The sequence below is a fragment of the Alnus glutinosa genome, chromosome 8 (genome assembly GCF_958979055.1).
Source record: "Alnus glutinosa chromosome 8, dhAlnGlut1.1, whole genome shotgun sequence".
Classification (NCBI taxonomy): Eukaryota; Viridiplantae; Streptophyta; class Magnoliopsida; order Fagales; family Betulaceae; genus Alnus; species Alnus glutinosa.
In genome coordinates this window covers 3217320-3235990 of record NC_084893.1, presented here as the reverse complement: position 1 = coordinate 3235990, position 18671 = coordinate 3217320, and the positions used below count along the sequence as shown (strand labels likewise).

The window sequence follows — 18671 nt, the reverse complement described above, 5'->3', positions numbered from 1 at the left end:
TACTGGACCCATTTGAATAAGAAGGCCTGTGAAGGGGCAGTGGAAGGAGACCACGCCCATTGTGTCTTTGCGGGCCATTTGAGGGATGGAAGAATCGGGAATGCCCATAGGTGCGCCCAGAGTTGTACTGCCTTCCTTGTCAACGAGGATGATTTGGGCCATGGGAGGCGACCTTAGTAACGAGCAGGTGGTCGGCCGTGGAGCTGTGCTTCTCAATCCGCATCTTGTGAGTGAGGAAATGGTCGAGGAGGTCTTCCATGGTGAGGGGCTCGAGCGAGTGGTCACAGAGGTGACGAAGGGGTCGTATTCAGGACCGAGACCGGCAAGAAGATAAAAGGTGAACTCGTATTCGTTCAGCGGCTTTTGGCTGCGGCAAGGGTGGAAAAGATCTGCTTGATTTGCTAGATATAATCAGTGATGGAGGAATTTCCCTTTTTGGTAGTGGCAAGTTCATAATGGAGATTCATCGTCCGGGCTCGTGCGGTGGAGGTGAAGGTCTGGCCGAGAGCATTCTAGAACTCTTGAGCGGTGCGGCAACCGAGAACTAACGGAAGGAAATCGTCAGAGATTGTGGCCAAGAGCATGCTGAGGATGAGTTGATCCTGTCGGAATCACTGGAGTGTCTCTGGGTTAGTGGAGATGGTGAGAGACCGATATGCTGAGGTGGAAGTATGGGGGTGGGGTGGTGTTTTTGTAATGCCCCAGATTTTATTAGACACAATATAATAATAATAATAATAATAATACAAAACTTATTTAGTAAGTTAAGTTAACTTAATAAGGAAGTTGTAAAAAAAAAAAAAAACTCACAACTTGCACAGCAAGTTGTCTTCTTCTTCTTTTATTATTTTTTTCTTTCTTCTTCTTTCTTTGTCTTCTTTCTCCCTCTTCTCGCATGAACACAGTGAGATAGGGAGAGAGAGAGATCATGAGAAGAGAGAGAAGTAGAGAGAGTGAGAGAGAGAAAGAGAGAGAGAGAGATCAGGGGAGAGAGTGGAATCGAGAGAGAGAGAACACGATCGAGAGAGAGGGAGAGGGTCGATCGTGGAGACCCAGATCGAATTGGAAAGAGAGAACCAGGGGAGGATCCGACGACCTGGGGCTCGACTTCCGACGAGGTAGGTACGGTCCGGCGGAGCTGGGTCGACGCCGACGACACGATTTTCGGTGAAACCTGGAGGAAGACCCATCGAACCCGTAACCCAGTGAGCCGTGACTCGAGTCCCGTGAAAGCCGACCCTACAGGAATGACTTTCCGACGCGATTTTCGGCGGGTGGGAGGCTGTTCTTCGATGGTTTTTGTCTGTAGGGGACTGCCCAGCAACCCGTGCGACCCGTGACGTGAGACCCGTGACCCAGATCGAATCGAGAGAGAGACCCGGTTCTCCATGGAGATTTCCGGTGACTTGGAGTGCAATTTTGGCGAGCTTCAGTAGGATTTTCTGGCGACTCTTAAGTCCAGAAACTATGGGTAATTTCTGGGTTATCCTTGTTTGTATGTGTGGTGTTTTTCGGTGTTAATCTTTGGATTTTAATTTGTATGGCTAAAGCTTGGAGTTTGATATTGTGTTTTGCTATTTTTGGACATAGAATTGATTATGTGTGTGGTGTGTTCTCTGTGGGTGGGGGTTTTGGATGGCTGAACCGTGTGTGTGTGTGTATCGGCAGTGGGTATGTCAACTGATTTTGGGTTGAGATTGGATTAATTTTGAGATTAGGTCTTGCTGGCCAGTGATATATGTGTTGATGGTCGGTTGGTTTATAGTTGTTTTCTGTATATGGGTTCTTTGTGGATTTGGTAGAGGTTGGCTCACAGTGGATGGGTTTTAGTGGATTTATTAAGTTTTGACCATGTATTATATTTTGGATTTACTGATTTCGGATGAAAGTGAGGTTGTTTTCAAAATTTGTAAAATATGATTTTTGTTGTGAAAAAGTGATTGGGAATGGTTGTGATGATAATTTTTTCTAGATGATCTTACTGAGAATTTTTTATGAAAGACTTTTAGTTAGTGACTGATTGGGTTGAAATCTCGTTTATGAAAAATTCTATTTGAGTTTCAATATATATTGAAAATTATTGATCCATTGCTTAAATTGAAAATAAATTCTGGGTTTGCCTGAGAATGTTGGTTTTTCTAATTATGATTTATTGTTGGATGATTTTTAGGGCATTGAATTTCTGCTTAAGGTTTGAGGATTTATCATGTTTTGGGCAAATTAATGAGAATTGAGCTATCTTGATGATCGGATGGTGTTTATGTTTTGGATAGGGTTCTAATATGTTGCCATAAATCTTAATGAGTTCAACTTAATATTGGTTTGTTTGGATATGATGTTTCAGATTAAGGATTAGTTAATTCAAGGGAATTGTTGTTTTTAGGGAATTTCTGCGGGTTAGGCCAAATGATTAAAATTCTTTGAGCGTTGATGATTTAGTCACTAAGTAATAATGTGGACTTATGAGTATTGATGGGTAGTACAAATTGGAGACCTCTTGTTACGTGTTATATTTATTTTAATTAAGTTGTAGGCTTCAAATTTCAGAATATTCTTCTAAGCTTCTTCTTTCAATTTGTTAGGTAAAAGCTCGACCTTGACGCTAAGGACAAGTTCAAGTAAGGGGATACAACACCGAAAAACCTCCAACAAGATTTTATTTCAAATCTTTTGAGAAAAGTGTTGGGGAATTTTACGAAACATTTACTCATGTGATTTTTATTATATTAATGTCAAGCTTTTATTACTCATATGTTAATATTCATGCAATTTTGTGCATAAACTACAGTTATGATTAAGAGCATTTTAAAGTATTGGTTTATGCCTAATTACAGTTGTGAATAAGAGTATTTCAAAGTTATTACAGTTATGATTAAGAGCATTTTAAAGTTATGATTTATGCATAATTATAGTTATGATCAAGAGCACTGCAAAGTTATGGTTTATGCATACTTAAAGTTATGAATAAGAGCATTTCAAGGTTATGATTATAGAGCATTTCAAAGTTTATGATTTATACATGAATACAGTTTTGAATGAAAAGATGATCTTAAGTTTGCACATGACTATAGTTATGAAAGCGGCTCTTACAGTTTTAAAGCAAAGTACATTTATAGCAGAGCCTACAGAATTACAGAAAACGTTCATGTGTAGTAATTGTTTAACCCTGAGGCACTATTACAGTTATGATCAGTACCATATAGGGTAGCAAGGCAAGCATACCGAAAGACGGTGTGTGCTACCGGCCGGGGTTGGCCTTCACCTAGGGAAGATCCCCAACCCGGCGACTCTCCCCTGTGACGACAAGCTGAGTCCATAGGTCATTGTGACAAAAGCCAACGTGCTCCGCTCACGGGTAATAGCGGTGTAGAGTCTATAAGGGGTTAAACCACAATTACAGTTTTAAAGAGAAAATAAACGAAAAGAATTTACTGGATCATTATAAATTTTCTTGTGCCATTACTCATATTCCTTATTCACTTACTCATATATTCTGTTTAATTGTTCATTTTGTTATTTTGCATAAACTGTCATTCTTATGCCATTACTCATATTCCTCATTCACTTACTCATAAATTTTGTTTAATTGTTCATTTTGTTATTTTGCATAAACTGTCATTCTTATGCCATTACTCATATTCCTCATCCACCTACTCATAAATTCTGTTTTATTTTGTATAAACTGTCATTATGCATGACTAAAGATTATGGCATGAAGATTTTACAGCAGGTTTTATTTTGTTTGGTGTTGTAATTTCCTTACTGAGTTGTCGAACTCACCCCTTTTTCCCCCAAACCTTTTCAGATAATTCAGTAAGACGAAGTCATTTCTTGCAAGGGCGTAGACCTCGCTAAAAGCAATAGATCGTTGTCGACCGGCCAAACCTTTATATTGTATAATTTGTATAACACCCTAATAATAATAACAATTATTAAAATATTTTAAGATTTGATAATTAGTTGCAAAAAAAAAAGAAAAAAAAAAAGAAAAAAAAATAGTTAAGTGATAAAATCGAATCAGTAGTAAAAAAAAAGAAAAAAAAAAGAAAAAAAAAAGAGAGAGTCAGATGGACGTGGGTTATTTTTGTTTAGCATGAGATATATTAGCATGAGATTTTTTTCTGATTATCTATGGTTGTCCGTGAATGCCGGGATCTGCAAGCTTTCTTTTTCTGTTTAATCCTTATCTCCCACCGTCCCACGTTCGCAACTTATCTAAGTTATATAAACCCTTGACTCTTACTTCTTCTTCATCACCTCTTCACTGAACTGAGAAAGGTTGCAAAATCAGAGCAAAAACCAGCAGGTAATGTCTTCAGTTTCAGTACATTTCGTTTTGCTCTTTAGTCCTTTATTAATCTTGGCATGTATATATTACTTTTTGTATTTTATTCTTTATTTTGTTTTCTCTTCTTCTATAAACGTGCGGTACCTGCAGCTTTTGTTTGTTTTTTTTTTTTTTTTTTTTTTTCTTTCTTTTTCTCCCTTCTTCTTTCTTTATTCTTCTTCTTCTCCTTCTTCTTTCCACTTCCGCCTCTGTTTCTTTTGCTTTTTTTTTTTTTTCTTTTCTTCTTCTTTTCCTTCCTCTTTTCTTCTTCTCTGCATGTTTTTCTCTTTACACAATCAGAGAGGGAGACGAGAGGAGTGAGTGAGGGAGAAATGGGTGTTGACCGTGAGAGGCAGGGGAGAAAGGAGGGAGACCCAGCCGGTGGGTGGGCCACCGGACTGGGCAGACGACGCCGCCGGACCGGCAGGGCACGGTCCCGCGCCGGCGACGTCTCCTGGTGCCTTTTCCGGTGATGTTTTCCGGCACCCATGTCTTAGAAAACCCATTTTTCCATGGGTAAGTTAAATTTCTTGAGCTTTTGTTTTTTTTGGGTTGATTTTGGTTCAATTTAGGGAGTTGATTTCTTGGGTAAACCGGTTGATGTTGTGGGAAAATTCTGTCTTGGTTGAGCAGGGGTGGGTGTGCCGTGAAGTGGGGTGTGAGTTTTGGTGGTTGAACCGTATGGATTTGGGTAGCAACCAATTTTAGATGATTTATTGTTTTGGATTTGCATATTAGAGCTTGTGTGTGTGCTGTTGTTTAAAGTTTTGGTTGGGTTCCATGGAGGTTGGAACTGATTGGAGGGTGGTTTTCTTGGGGTCTTGATTTTCTGTGGTTTGATGTGGTGAACGGGAGAAATTCTGTTTTGATAGTTTTTGGATGATTGGTTTAGTTCAATTGTTATTATTGATGGGCTGATTTAAAGTGGTTATTTTTAATTAGCTGGATCAGTGGGCTTTAAAATTAGTATAAATAAAATGATAGAGTAATTATAAGCTTTAATTTAGATTTTAAAGTTTATTGTTAACTGTTATAACGGCTTTTTAATTTCAGAATATCCTCTAAATAAAATTTACCTTTGCATTTTATTTAGGTAAAAGCAACTCTGACAAAAAGGGCTATCAAGGTAAGGGGATACAACACCGAAAAACCCTCAACAAGATTTTACTATAAATCTTTTGAAAAGTGTTGGGGAATTTTACAAAGCATTGATCATGTGATTTTTAATGCGAAGCTTTTATTGCTCATATGTTATTATTCAAGAATTTTGTGCATAAATTAGAGTTATGAGTAAGAGCATTTTTAAAGTTATGATTTATGCATAATTAAAGTTATGATTATGAACATTTCAAAAATTATGAATTATGCATACTCAGAGAAATGATAAAGAGCATTTCAAGAATATGATTCTATTTATGAATCCAGTGAATGAAAGAAAAGAGATTTAAAAAAAAAAAAATTAATTCTGCATATGAATACAGTTATGAAAACGGCTCCTACAGTTTTGAAATAAAGTATACAGTTAAAGTAGAGCCACAGTATAATAGAAAACGTTCATGTGCAGTAACTGTTTAACCCTGAGGCACTATTACAGCTAGGATTGGTACCCATAGGGTAGCATGGCAAGCATACCATGTGTTGGTGTGTGCTACCAGCCGATGTTGGCCTTCACCTAGGGAAGATCCCCAACTCGGAACCGGCTCTCCCCTGTGACGACAGGCTGAGTCCATAGGTCTTTGTGACAAAAGCCAACGTGCTCCGCTCACGGATAACATCGGTTTAGAGTCTATAAAGGGTTAAACCACAGTTAAAGGATAAAAGAGGAAATAAAAAGAATTGATTTAATTATTCATGCCATTATTCATATTTCTTGTTCATCTATTTTTAAGTCCTGTTAATTATACTTATAAATTCTGTTTTAATTGCTCATTATGATATTTTTGTCATTATGCATAATTAATGATTTTATAGCATGTTTTATTTTCCTGGTGTTGATATTTCCTTACTGAGTTGTCGAACTCACCCCTTTCCCTTATAACCATTTTCAGATGAAGGTGTACATCATAGTTTTGAGGGGAGGAGTGCCTGTAGGACTCCTGGTGGTCAGTGACCCCCAGATCTGGCCCCATCCGTGGGCAACTTGGACTTATTGTACAGTGGACCAGTAGAGGATGTAGGTTCTTGTAAATAGTAGCAGTTTGGTACCTGGGGACTCCGTCGTGGACATAGACTGTAGAGCTGATAGATCATGATAGTACAGTCATATTTTGTTGATGGAAACTGTACTCATTTCAGTCTTTTATCTTATGGGATGGTTTTTCTAGCAATGTTGATTTGCTAGCTTTTGCTTTACCACTTCACTTTTGAGCTGTAAATAACTTCGAGCCCCAGTGTAAAATTTTGATATTGCTATCCTAGTTGGTATAAATAATAATACTACTTGTGTTTTGAAACTCTCTGACTTTATTTACTTATTTATTTATCTTTTAGTTCGCGTTTCCCTTATTTTCCTAAACGGGGGCGTGACAATTTGTCCCTTTTTGGAGTTCATGGCATTGTAAAAGAATTATTAATAGACATGAATAATAAAATAGGAAGTTTACAAATCTAATGTTGTAAATGTACGCTTCCATTTAAATGTTTTTAGTACTCAAGATTGCGTTTCCCCTTATATCTCAAAACGGGGGCGTGGCAATTTTGGTACCATCCACAAACCCATAGAGGTTGTGATCGTGGAGATAGGTCTCGAGTTGATGAAGCCAAACCAGGTAATTGGTCTTGGTAAGTTTTGAAATTGACTAAGCAAAACTGGAGAGAGATGCGGGTGAGGGATTCTGAGTGGCGTGGATTTCAGTGGGGGTCAAGGGGTTGTTTCTAGTGGAGGTGTTAGGGGTGGTGGGGGATGAGACCATAGGAGCGGCTAGGTTGTTTGAGGGAATGCTTCACAGAGGAGAAGAACAGAGGCTTCAAAGGGGAAGAGGACATAATTGTCGGAAGAGAAAAAAAAAAAATGAGAATGACGTGGGTCGCTTGTTACTGCTCTGATACCATGTAGAAAGGAGAGGACATGGATTGCCTGAATTTTCATTCATCGATGGTTTCAATTAATACAAGTATTTGACATATTACAAAAGGGTAGAAAATACAAACAAATACAGAATTGATTGTGATTGCTGATTTGAGTGAGAATTTGGGTAGGTTGTTAATTGGGTTTTCTTGGGTATTATATATTAATCTTCCAAATATCTCGTTGTAATAAGGCCTATATAGCTAGGCACTTGTGTTTACATCCTTAATTTCCTATGATTGTTAGGATATTTGTTTTGGTGAATTCAAGTATCAAATTAAACATGGGGCATTTGGGTTGTATTTTGTAGTAATTCATGAGTTAGGCTCTCCCCACCTCTCAAAATTACTACTACAGTCGAATAATTAACTTCTCATATATTTAATTTATTAATCGATCAACTAACCTACTTATATAGATGATTACATGGAAGTAGAAGAAATGAAATGAAATGGAATACATGAATACAAGATAGCTAATGGAATAGAACTACTAAAGTCTTAATGAGATAATACATCTCTTATTAATTAAATAGAGTCTTTCTAGTGCAAGACTCCTTGTTTCAACACATTTCACCATTATTTGCATCTACCGGCCAGTACATTGAAAAAAAGCTAATAATTATTCTTTCCATGCACCTTTGCTATCGCATTTTCCCACATGGATTTCAACTTTATTTGCATCTGCCACGTACATTAAAAAACGCCGACATGAAACTTCTGTGTATGTGTATCAACCTTGATCCGGTCGTATTGCATGCAAGCTTATATTAATAGTAATAAAAAAAGATAAAGAGATTAATAAATTTAATAACAAGGCTTGTATTAATTAAGTATTAGCACATATTGATCTCGGCATAATTATTCAGAGTACAAGAACGTGATAAAATAACCTATTCATTTAACCCAAATCACCCCACAAGTGAAACACAAAAGCTTAATTATAATTAAGTGAAAAACGACTATCATAATTGTATTAGTGGAAGTTTCTATGTTTCATTTTCTTTTCTTTATTTATTTATTTATTTTTTAAATTTGGTTATTTTAATTGGTTAGTTTCCCTAGCACAAAAATTTCTTTGTTCCGATCCACCCTATATAAAAACAAAGAAATTTTGATATTTGTCATTCCATGCCCCAAATTTTTGTGTTTCAGTTTAATCCCTCAAACTTTTATTTGACATCGCCATAGAAGAATTTCAGACGAATATGAGTGAAACTCATAAAAGTAGCATTAATTTGGTGTTCAATTTAAGTAAAAATGCATTTTTTTTTTTTTAAAAAAAAAATTATACTTGGTTTATGTCCAAATTTATCACAAAAATTGGGCGACTACAGAAATCATGCATCCAAAATTTGTGAATAAAATTCTTTTGCAAAAACATAATTTGGGATTACAAACTGTAACCGGTTTTGCGACTCTTTGTCCAAAAATTAACTAGGATTACAATCTATATATACATAAGTATTAGAGTTTGTTTGAGATTGCGTTGATAAATAAAGTAATTATTTTAAGCTCCTTAAAAGTAACTTTTATGTACCAGTTTTTATATATGATTCATTTTTGTGGTAAATGCTTGTTTTTGTTTCACATAATTGATCTTGCATGTTAGCACTTTATTATTTCTGGTCAAAATAAAATAAAGTTAGAAATTAAAATTAAAATTAAAAAGATCGATAAAGTAGGGAGAGAGAGCGAGAGAAGGGTTGGGGATTTTAATTACCACGTCCAATTATGGTCATGGCTATGCATATCTATGGCACTTTCTGATACACAGTTCATAGATAATCTTGAGAAGGCCAACATAAAGTCGTCCTATTCTTAATATTTTTGCTTCGCAATCATCCAAACATTTCATTTCTTCTTTTGTTATTTTTGAACCAGGAATTTCTGTTTCCTTGGGAGTATTTTTTCTCCGTGAATGAATATTGATCCTTCGAGGTTTAGCATCCATCTCATATGCAGAGAGGGAGATAATTGGCAGGGAATGCGGAAAAGGAGTGAGAGAGGGGGGATGATTGGGAGAGACATGGGAAAAAAAAGAGTTGTCTGCTTTCACCAAAGCTTGAACAAGGATCGCCAACACCATCATCATCACAATAATTCCTTTCATAACTTTTTTAGTCATAGCATGTACATTTCTCTCTCTTTTGGGTTCTTTTTGTTGTTTGAAAGTCTCCTATTAAACCCCAATTTATAGCGTTTGAAACCTTAATCATGCAACCGCCATTAGAAAATTGATATATGGAGATATTCTAGTTTGAAATTTAAGGAAATTTTTGAGACCTTTGAAAAGAGGTTATGTGGGGTGATGGAGAAATTTCACCTTATGTATTTTTTTTTTTTTAGTGTCTTTTAGTTTTGGTTAAAGTCAAGCCACTTCTATTTCAATTTAATTAAGTGGTTTATGACCACCAATAGGTGACAAAATAATTAAGTTTAATTTCTTCCTAGCCTTTTTGCTATTTTAATTTCTTGGAGTAGATATATATAGGAAGTGCATACGGTGTCGTTTCAAAAACAATTAAGTAAAAGAGTATATCAAGGAAACGTGAGTTGCAAACTATCCCTTGGAAATATGAAAGGGAACGATATAACGTTTAAAATTGTATCCCTTGGTTAGGGTTATAAGTTTCTACAACTATTTGGTATTTTATTGTTAGTGCCGTTTAATTAGGAAAAAAAAAATTAAAGGAAAAGTAAACATACATCCCTCAAATTACTATTTCATTATCAATGTATCTTCAAACTATTAATTATGTTAATATTCCCCCATACTATTTTTTTTTTTTTTTTAGTTTTTCTTTTTCGAATTTATAAAGACATTTTTGTCTTATTGAAAAAAATTTATAGTCATTTTTATCTTTTTGTTGGAGGAACATTGATATAATTAGTAATTTGGGGGAAAGAATATTGACAATTAATTACATGGTAATTTAGGGGAATATATATACTTTTTTCAAAAATTCATTATTTATGAGGTAAGGTGTAATTCGTAGTGGCACCAATAAGTAAGGATGTGATATCATTAATGAAAAGCCATCTTAATATAAATAAAAGCTTCAACAATTGTGCTTACTCTTCTATAAAATTACTCAGCAAATGGGTCAAATGTTGTCTTTTCACTACTAAAAAAAACGGAATTTTGGACAGTTTTAAACCGTCTATAAAAAAATAATTATAGACGTTTTTTTTCCAAACCGCCAGGAAAAAAAAATTTGTGTCGGTTTTTTCAAACCGACTCTAAAAATACAGACGGTTTTATTTTGAATCGTCTATAAATATCTAGACGGTTGTTAAAAAACCGTCTGGAATTTTCTAATTCCGAAAAATTCTGGACGGTTTTTTGACAACTATCTAGAAATATATAGACGGTTGTTAAAAAACCGTCTGTATATACAGCGACGGTTATTAATGAACCGTTTGGAATTAGAAAATTCTGGACGGTTTTTTGACAACCGTCTATAAATATATAGACGGTTGTTTAAAAACTGTCTGGAATTTCTAATTCCGGATGATTTTCTAACAACCGTTCGTAACCCTAATTCTAAAAGGATCGATTATCATTTTAATCCCTAGCTCGATCAACCGGCCGGTCCCCTAGCTCTCTCTCTCTCTCTCTCATCCGGCCGACCGCCGTCTACCGACTGAATCTCCAGCGCCTCTCTCACTCAGTCCGGCCGACCCTCTTTCTTTCTAGCTAGCTCAAGATCGACCGGCCGGCTCTCTCTCTATCTTTCTCTCTAGCTTGAACTCTGTCCGGCCCTATCTCTGTCAGATCGAGAAGACGCTGGCCCGCCCTCACTTTTTTCGGCGACACCCGATGCTACCCTGTAGCTAGCAGCCCCGGGAGCCCACCCCTTACACCCGGTGTATAGGTAATTAGTGCTTCAATTTTTTGGCTTTTTTTTTTTTTTTGGTGCTCATGTGAGTAACACTACAAAAATTGAAGTGGTTTGTGACTGGCTTTTAGTGGCCTTTCAGTCACCCTAAAAGGCCACTAAACATTAGTGGCGTGTGATTAGTGGCCTTTTTAGAAGGCCACTAATCATTTAGTCAGTATTTCTGACTTTGTGGCGTGTCATTAACTGACACGCAACAAATTAGTGGCGTGTCAGACAGACACGCCACTATATATGGCGTGTCTGTCTATAGTGGCGTGTCTAACTGACACGCCACTAATTAAAGTATTTTTTTTAAAAAAAAGAAAATTGTAAATTCAGTAATCTAAATCCAAAAAACCTGCATAAACATACCCTACAATCCAAATTCTGCAATCCAAATCCAAAATTCTGTATCAAAATTTTGTATTGATCTACTACAATTCTATCAATGCATGATCAACACAATTGCAACAATTTAAACTTTTATCAATAATTACAAGTACAAAAAAATCATTCTAAAAGTTTCACTATATATATATATATATATATATATATATATATATATATATATATATATATATATATATATATATATATATATATATGTCATAGATTCATAACAATCAAACTAAAACTTACAACAAACAAAATATACAATTAATCTTTGTCCTAGATTGATACCAAAAAGTAATTACAAAAGTTACCCAATATCAATCGTGACACACAAGGAAACATCCAAAAACAGTGACAGGAAAATCTACTGCACCAGACAAAAGAAGAAGGGACATCATGGGATTCGTTAAATAAATATCAACAGGATTGCCATCTCGGGAAATATGTGCTGCAACTCCAGCAACAGGTGTTAAGCTGTATGACAGATAGCGCCTGTAAGAACAAAACAATGCCAACAAACAAGTCGATTCAGATACAATAAATTTAAACTACCAAAAAATACAATAAATTTAAACTACCAAAAAATAATTCAGCACATGACCTCGATATCCAGTTACATCTACTCCCTCCAGTACAAAAGAACCTGCAACACAATATCCTATTAATATTTCGTTTAATAAAATAGAGAAGAAAACTGTGGATTATTTTCAAGAGAACCACCAGTGAGATGTGAATTGAGGGAAAAAAAATACCGTGCCAATAATAACTAATGTCAAGATTTAATTTTATAAACTTGCCCTTAATCATCATAATGTAGTCAATGCAATAAGGAAGGGTTTTCAGGTCAAGACCATAACAGTTTGGAACAGCAACAGAAATGAAGCTCAGAGAGATAAAAACCTATTTCTTAAGGAAACAAACTAACATTAAGTACAAACAAACTGACATTAACCTACAATATAAGTATGTTAGAGGATCATTACCACAAAGAGAGAATATGAGGGTCTAAGACTATCATATTTTTAATAGGTTAAATAGAATAATATAAGATTAATTGCAGTCATCCACCCTAAACTATGAAGACATTTGTAATGTTCACCCTAAACTACAAAAAAATCATTCCAAAAAAAGCAAGTACATATTTGCTAACTAAAATAAACCTAAATGTTACCCAATATCAATCGTCAGCAAGATTTTCATGATCGGGTAACTGCACAGCATTTTCCGTAGGATCTGCGAATGATAAAACAAATATAGTTAACAAACAATATGATCAAATTATATCAAGTCCTAAGCATTCAACAAAGTGAATTTAAACAGACGTAATCATACCACGAAAAAGAAATCCATTAATTATTACCTGATCTGCTATCAACAGATGATACATTCATACGATGTGCAGAATTTTTGTCTGGCACTGCGTTATCATGAGAGACTCCGGGCATGGATGCTGGCTGGCGCCACAATGACTCCATTTGGCTAAAACGGGACATAATCTGAGATTGTGCTGCCAACACCTCATCCATTTGTAACTTGTGTCGTGCTCGCTCAGCCTCAAGTACTCTCTCGATCTCAGAAGCTTGTCATGCCCGCTCAGCCTCGAGTACTCTCTCCATCTCAGAAGCAAACATTTCTTGCGAAAAGATGGCATGCCCTTGATTTTGTGAACGTGGCTGTGATGGTGTATGGTATGAGCGTATGGACCCCCACACAGGCCAAACATTTGGCCCAACTTGCCGAACTCTGCCGGCATACTCCGGCTTATTGCCGAGCGCTTGGGCGTACCCATCGTCATGTCTCCAGCGTGTCGTTCCTTGTGTTATGCTTGACGATTCGGCAGAGTCGGTTGGCATTAGCATCGCCATCCTCTCCTGCATGTCGTATTAAATGTTGGTGTGTCAAACTAATGTGTATCGTAAATAATTAATCACACATATAAGTAAAACAATATATGAAAGGTGAATAGCATACACATCTCTCTTTTATTATATCATTTGGATAGCTTCCATCCTTCCTCGTGTGAGATTTTATGTACGATTGTGCTCGTGTAGGAGGAATGTCATCCTTGAAAGTCTGCCAAAAGAATAAAACATTATAACACATGTTTATATATACAATGTTTAGTACGTGATAAATTGGTGCACATACTTCTTCGTGTGACAACCTCGCATAACTTTTGGTCCCCGTGCAATGAGGAGTATTTTGCAATGCTCGTAATTGCTTCAAATGGTCAGCATACTCCTACACAATTAACATTCTTATTATGTAAACACTAACACAACTAAATGAAATTAATGAAACTACACAAAATAGTAATATAATTCATGACTAACTTGATACTACTCGTCACACCATTTATTCATTAACGCATCCAAGTCCTCGGGGTGGTAGTTGGAGAGTTTTCTTGCCCCTACTCTTGCTCGTATCGTCTCAGGAGTATCGCCTCGTTGAATGCCTAGGTTCATTTTTGTACTGTGTCTCCAATTCTTAAGCTTTACACCCATATCCCGAAATGCATCTCGTTTTACTTTTCGTAAATCACAACTTGGCGGGATGTAAAAGTCCACCTACACAAGTTGAAAATTGATAAATAAAAAAAAAAAAAAAGGTTTAGCGGTATGTAAAAAAGCCCACTTACCATCAGGGCTTCCCATATATCCTCCTTTGTACGAGCCGGTACATGCGCCAAGTCGTCTCGTAAATGCACATAGTTCCCGCTCCTTATTAGCTTCTCGGTTTGCCGTCTAAATTTGTTGGCGCTAAATCCTACGGGTTGCCAGCCTTGATTATAATCCATCACGACCCTTTTCCCCGCGGGGATCTCCGATGCCTTGTGCGGGTCTGTAATGGTCATAACTTCAAAGGAAGTGCTGCCATCCGGATTAGTACCTATAACAGTAATAGATATCGATATTAATTATTTCGAAATGAATATAAAATACAAAACAATAAATACGTATATATCCTTTAAATTTATAAAAATATGTACTTACTTATTGTCCGGACCTGATACGCGCCCAACACTTGTGTAGCAAGCTCATCCTCGGGCTGTGCATCATGCAGGCCCTCCGCGGGCTGTGCATCATGCAGGCCCTCCGAAGCTTGTGTCTCACTATAGTCTGGAAGATGTGTCTCGGTATCATGAGAACCCGATAAACTGTAGTCAAATAGCCGCGCCACGTGACCAGGGGAACATGCCTCTAACTGGCTCACTGTCTGCTGCATATGAGGCAGATGGTCAAATGTATTATCCGGCATGTTGTACTGATATCCTGAGTGATCATTTGCGAACACTGGTCTGTACCCTGCCTATGTGTGCGTAGTATCATGACTAACCTGATACTTCTGAGTGTTCCCTTCAGCTGATTCTTCATTCCCCCCAATTTCTTCACCTCCCTGAACCATGATCTCAGGCTCACAATTGTCTTCTCTAACTTCGTGCATGCCGAATGCATCACGCAACATTGAGTGCATGTCGCCACTCTGTTCTGTGCTTCCACTAGCCGCATCTACGGCCGGGCGATTCGAGTAAGAACCTGCAACAAGACCCCGAACATGCTTCTCACCGTGCCAAAACCATGTAGTGTATGTAGTCATCATTCCCTTACCCCCTGTCAAGTGGGCAAGTACGACGCCGGGCGGATGACGCTGGTTATTTCGACACGACTTACAAGGGCAATGTATATTTCCATTGGGGATTCTACAGTTACTAATTGCGAAGTCAACAAACGATCTACACCCATCTCTATATTCCCTCGTACCTCTAGACTTTGTCATCCAAGTCTTGTCCATTTTCTTCTCTACGTACAATACAAAATAGTAACAAAATAAAGCAAGTAACATATTAGGAAGGTCATTATTTAAACAATAAAGCTCCAATATTATTTAGTTTCGTCTAAAGGAAACTAAATATATATATATAGGATTCAAACACTATGAAAGATTGAAATAAATAATTATCTCTATGTAATTTTGTAAGAGGTGTTGAAGAGAAGCAATATATATAATTATCTATGTTAATGCAAAAAAATCAACAATGACTACTCGAGCCTAGTCTTCGTTTCAGGATTCTTAATTAGTGATTGCACACAACTTGTGTTTGTTTGTCAAAGTAGCTAGCTCTACATATCATTATTTGCTTAGAAAATTAGCCTGATTCATGCGTCTTAATTAGTGATTTTAAGAAGTTGGGTATGCTAGCTTTTGGCGTTGTGATTTTTAGCCGTCAATTCTGGTGGGTGGGCTATGGTTTAAATAGGACCGACAATTTTTGACACTGTTCACAAATTTAATGCGAAATTAACGATGGCTCGACACGACGACTTAAACCCGACACGCAAACACGAAGACGAATTGCCGGCCCTAATTTCAAGCATCATTTAACACTGCCAATCTTACTTATTTTCTGTAGTCCTGGAAGTAGCTATAGATGGAAGTGGTTTTGGAACGTACAATTTGCATCTTGAAATAGAATGTGAAAGGAAAGGGGTGTTCTACAATTACGGAAGACTAATGCCACTTAAAAAAGCCAATAAAGCCAATATGAGCTCACGGAGAATCATTAGCCTTGATTTTATTGACATGTTTATCAAAGATACGAGTCACGAGGTCAAATTTCAGAAGGAAGAAGAAACAAAAATAAACCATATATTAAAACTTAACTCATATCTATATGTTGGATTTACCGCCTTTGTTTGCATATGATGAGTATGTATAATCGCAGCTAAAACTATGGAATATATAAGGAATGTACCAAAATCTAGCATCTCAATATTGTTTTTTTTTAACCGATCACCAAAGAGATTACATAAAACGATAAATTATATATATATATATGTATGTATTTTTTATTTTTTATTTTATTTACCACGAAATAATTACTTCCCATTTTACTTGAAATTAAATACATATATGTATGAATTTAATTATATATATGTATGTATTTTTTATTTTTTTTTTCCAATTAAGTTGGGAGAATTTAGTCAAGAAAATTGTTGTGTTACAGAGAACCTTGTTGGAGGGTGATGTGGTCCAAATAATGAATGTCGTGAAGGCTACGGAATGAAATTGGACTAGATATGATCAACTAGTGGAGGATACTAAATAGGGAATGAAATTTGCCATGCTAGACAAGAAGCAAATTGTGGTGCACAAGGGTTAGCTAAAGTGACAGTCAATTAACAAGTCATAAATAAAGTTTGGTTAGAAGAGATTCTAAATTGTATTTGTGACATTATTTTGTTTGAGCAACAGCTCGATCTATGTTTATGATTTTAAGTTAAAAGTATAATTTCTTCAAAAGAATTGATGATGTTTTACTTTTCGGTCCAAAAGGAGAAAAAAAGTCATTCTCAATGCAACATGTTAGGGAGATTAACCATCTTGGGGGAGTCAATGAGCCAATAAAGACACCACATAACTTAAAAGCTTAAACTTGCTTATGGGTTTGACAATTTGTGTAAAAAATTAAGTGGAATGTGCTAAGCAAATATGATTTTTCACCAAGATTTCAGATTTTTTGCTTTTCCCTTTTTCAGTTCATGCCGAGTACTTGCATAATAAAAATCTGATCCCTAGTCTGCATCCAAGGACATAAAAGTGTAGAATTTTCTAATCTATTCCTTAACAGTGGCATCCAATATAAATCCAAAACGCTGATGAAAAATAACAAAACGACTAAATAATAATTGAAGGGAAAACATATATAACATTAAAAAAAAAATCAATTACGCAACATTAAACACATAATCACCAAAACGAAAATACTAATCTTGGGCAGGGGTGATCTTGGGCGGCCGGGAATGGGCGGCGTCAGTGGTGGCCGGCGTCTGAGCTGGGCGGAGAGCTAGAGATGAGAGAGAGAGAGAGAGAGAGTGAGAGAGAGAGCTAAAGAGAGAGAGAGTGAGAGAGAGAGCTAAAGAGAGATATTGAGAGGGAGAGAGAGAGAGAGAGGAGATGCATACCGTGATAGGCGGTGGGATGCGGTGGCCGGCGATAGCTCAGACGAGAGGGAGACACAGAGAGAGAGAGTAGAGTGAGAGTAAGAGAGGTAATTTCGCGCAGATACAGGGAGAACCGTGCGTTTTTGCGCGGTTCTATGAAAATTAGTGGCGTGTCATAAACTAACACGCCACTAATTTTGTGGCGTGCTGATTCCAACACGCCACTAATTTAGTGGCGTTTATTTTTAACACGCCACTAATTATTTTAGTGAGGTGTTAAAATTTAACACGCCACTAATTAGTGAAGTATCAAACAGTAGCTTACTGTAGACACGCCACTAAATGCACTGTTTTTTGTAGTGATTATAATCTCCTTTTCTGTATTCATGACTAAATTGTTATATTGTCCCTGAAAAATGCTGCCAATCAACCAGCTAAGAAGATCTTGTAGAATTTGTATGCACATGTCGTTGCAGGCCTTTGTCAATTCTAGTTTTCTCCAGGATTTGCAAAGAATGTAGTTACATTTTATGAATTTCCCGTTTTATTTTTGGTTTTTTAAGATTAAAATAAAGATCGAGATGTTGAATTTATTTTAAATCATACATGTAGTTATGATGATTGCTTGCTGTTTTTATATGTTTATTTATTATTTGGTAGTTATTTCTTTAATTATTTATTCTAATTCATGGGTTTAATAGGGAGGTATGTTAGACTAATTTACTGCTGCCAGCTTTATTGTTTCAAACAGGAAGTTCCAAAAACGCAACACTAATTGTACTAGGCTAATTTACAACTTGAAAAACTAAAAAATAAAAAATGCCAATGTGGATTAAGCTCAGTTACAACTTAGGGTACATTAGAGATCGAGTTTTTTTTCTGCTTTCCCTAATTATATATATTTGTCAAATGATTTTATAGTTTATGCCTTAGTATGCTTATTAACTACATGAGTAATCGACGTACATATTATTTAGAATGCATAAGTGTATGGTTTCATTTGCTCTCTACTTGTGCTCTTAAAAAACATCAAACTGTGCAAAAATGTATTGGAGGAAT

At 36.3% G+C, this 18671-nt stretch overlaps 2 long non-coding RNA genes across 2 annotated transcripts; one reads left to right on the top strand and one right to left on the bottom strand.

The window, feature by feature from the left end:
• The first annotated feature begins 900 nt into the window (after nt 1-900).
• Nucleotides 901-3914, top strand: LOC133874758 (uncharacterized). The gene is made up of 3 exons (XR_009901369.1): nt 901-1471; nt 2583-2618; nt 3806-3914. It is a non-coding gene; the product is annotated as an uncharacterized LOC133874758 (long non-coding RNA).
• A 3842-nt stretch (nt 3915-7756) lies between these two features.
• On the bottom strand, nt 7757-9696 carry LOC133876460 (uncharacterized). Its single transcript, XR_009901541.1, has 2 exons — nt 9117-9696; nt 7757-8157 (listed from the first exon to the last, which is right to left on the bottom strand). It is a non-coding gene; the product is annotated as an uncharacterized LOC133876460 (long non-coding RNA).
• Nucleotides 9697-18671: the final 8975 nt, after the last annotated feature.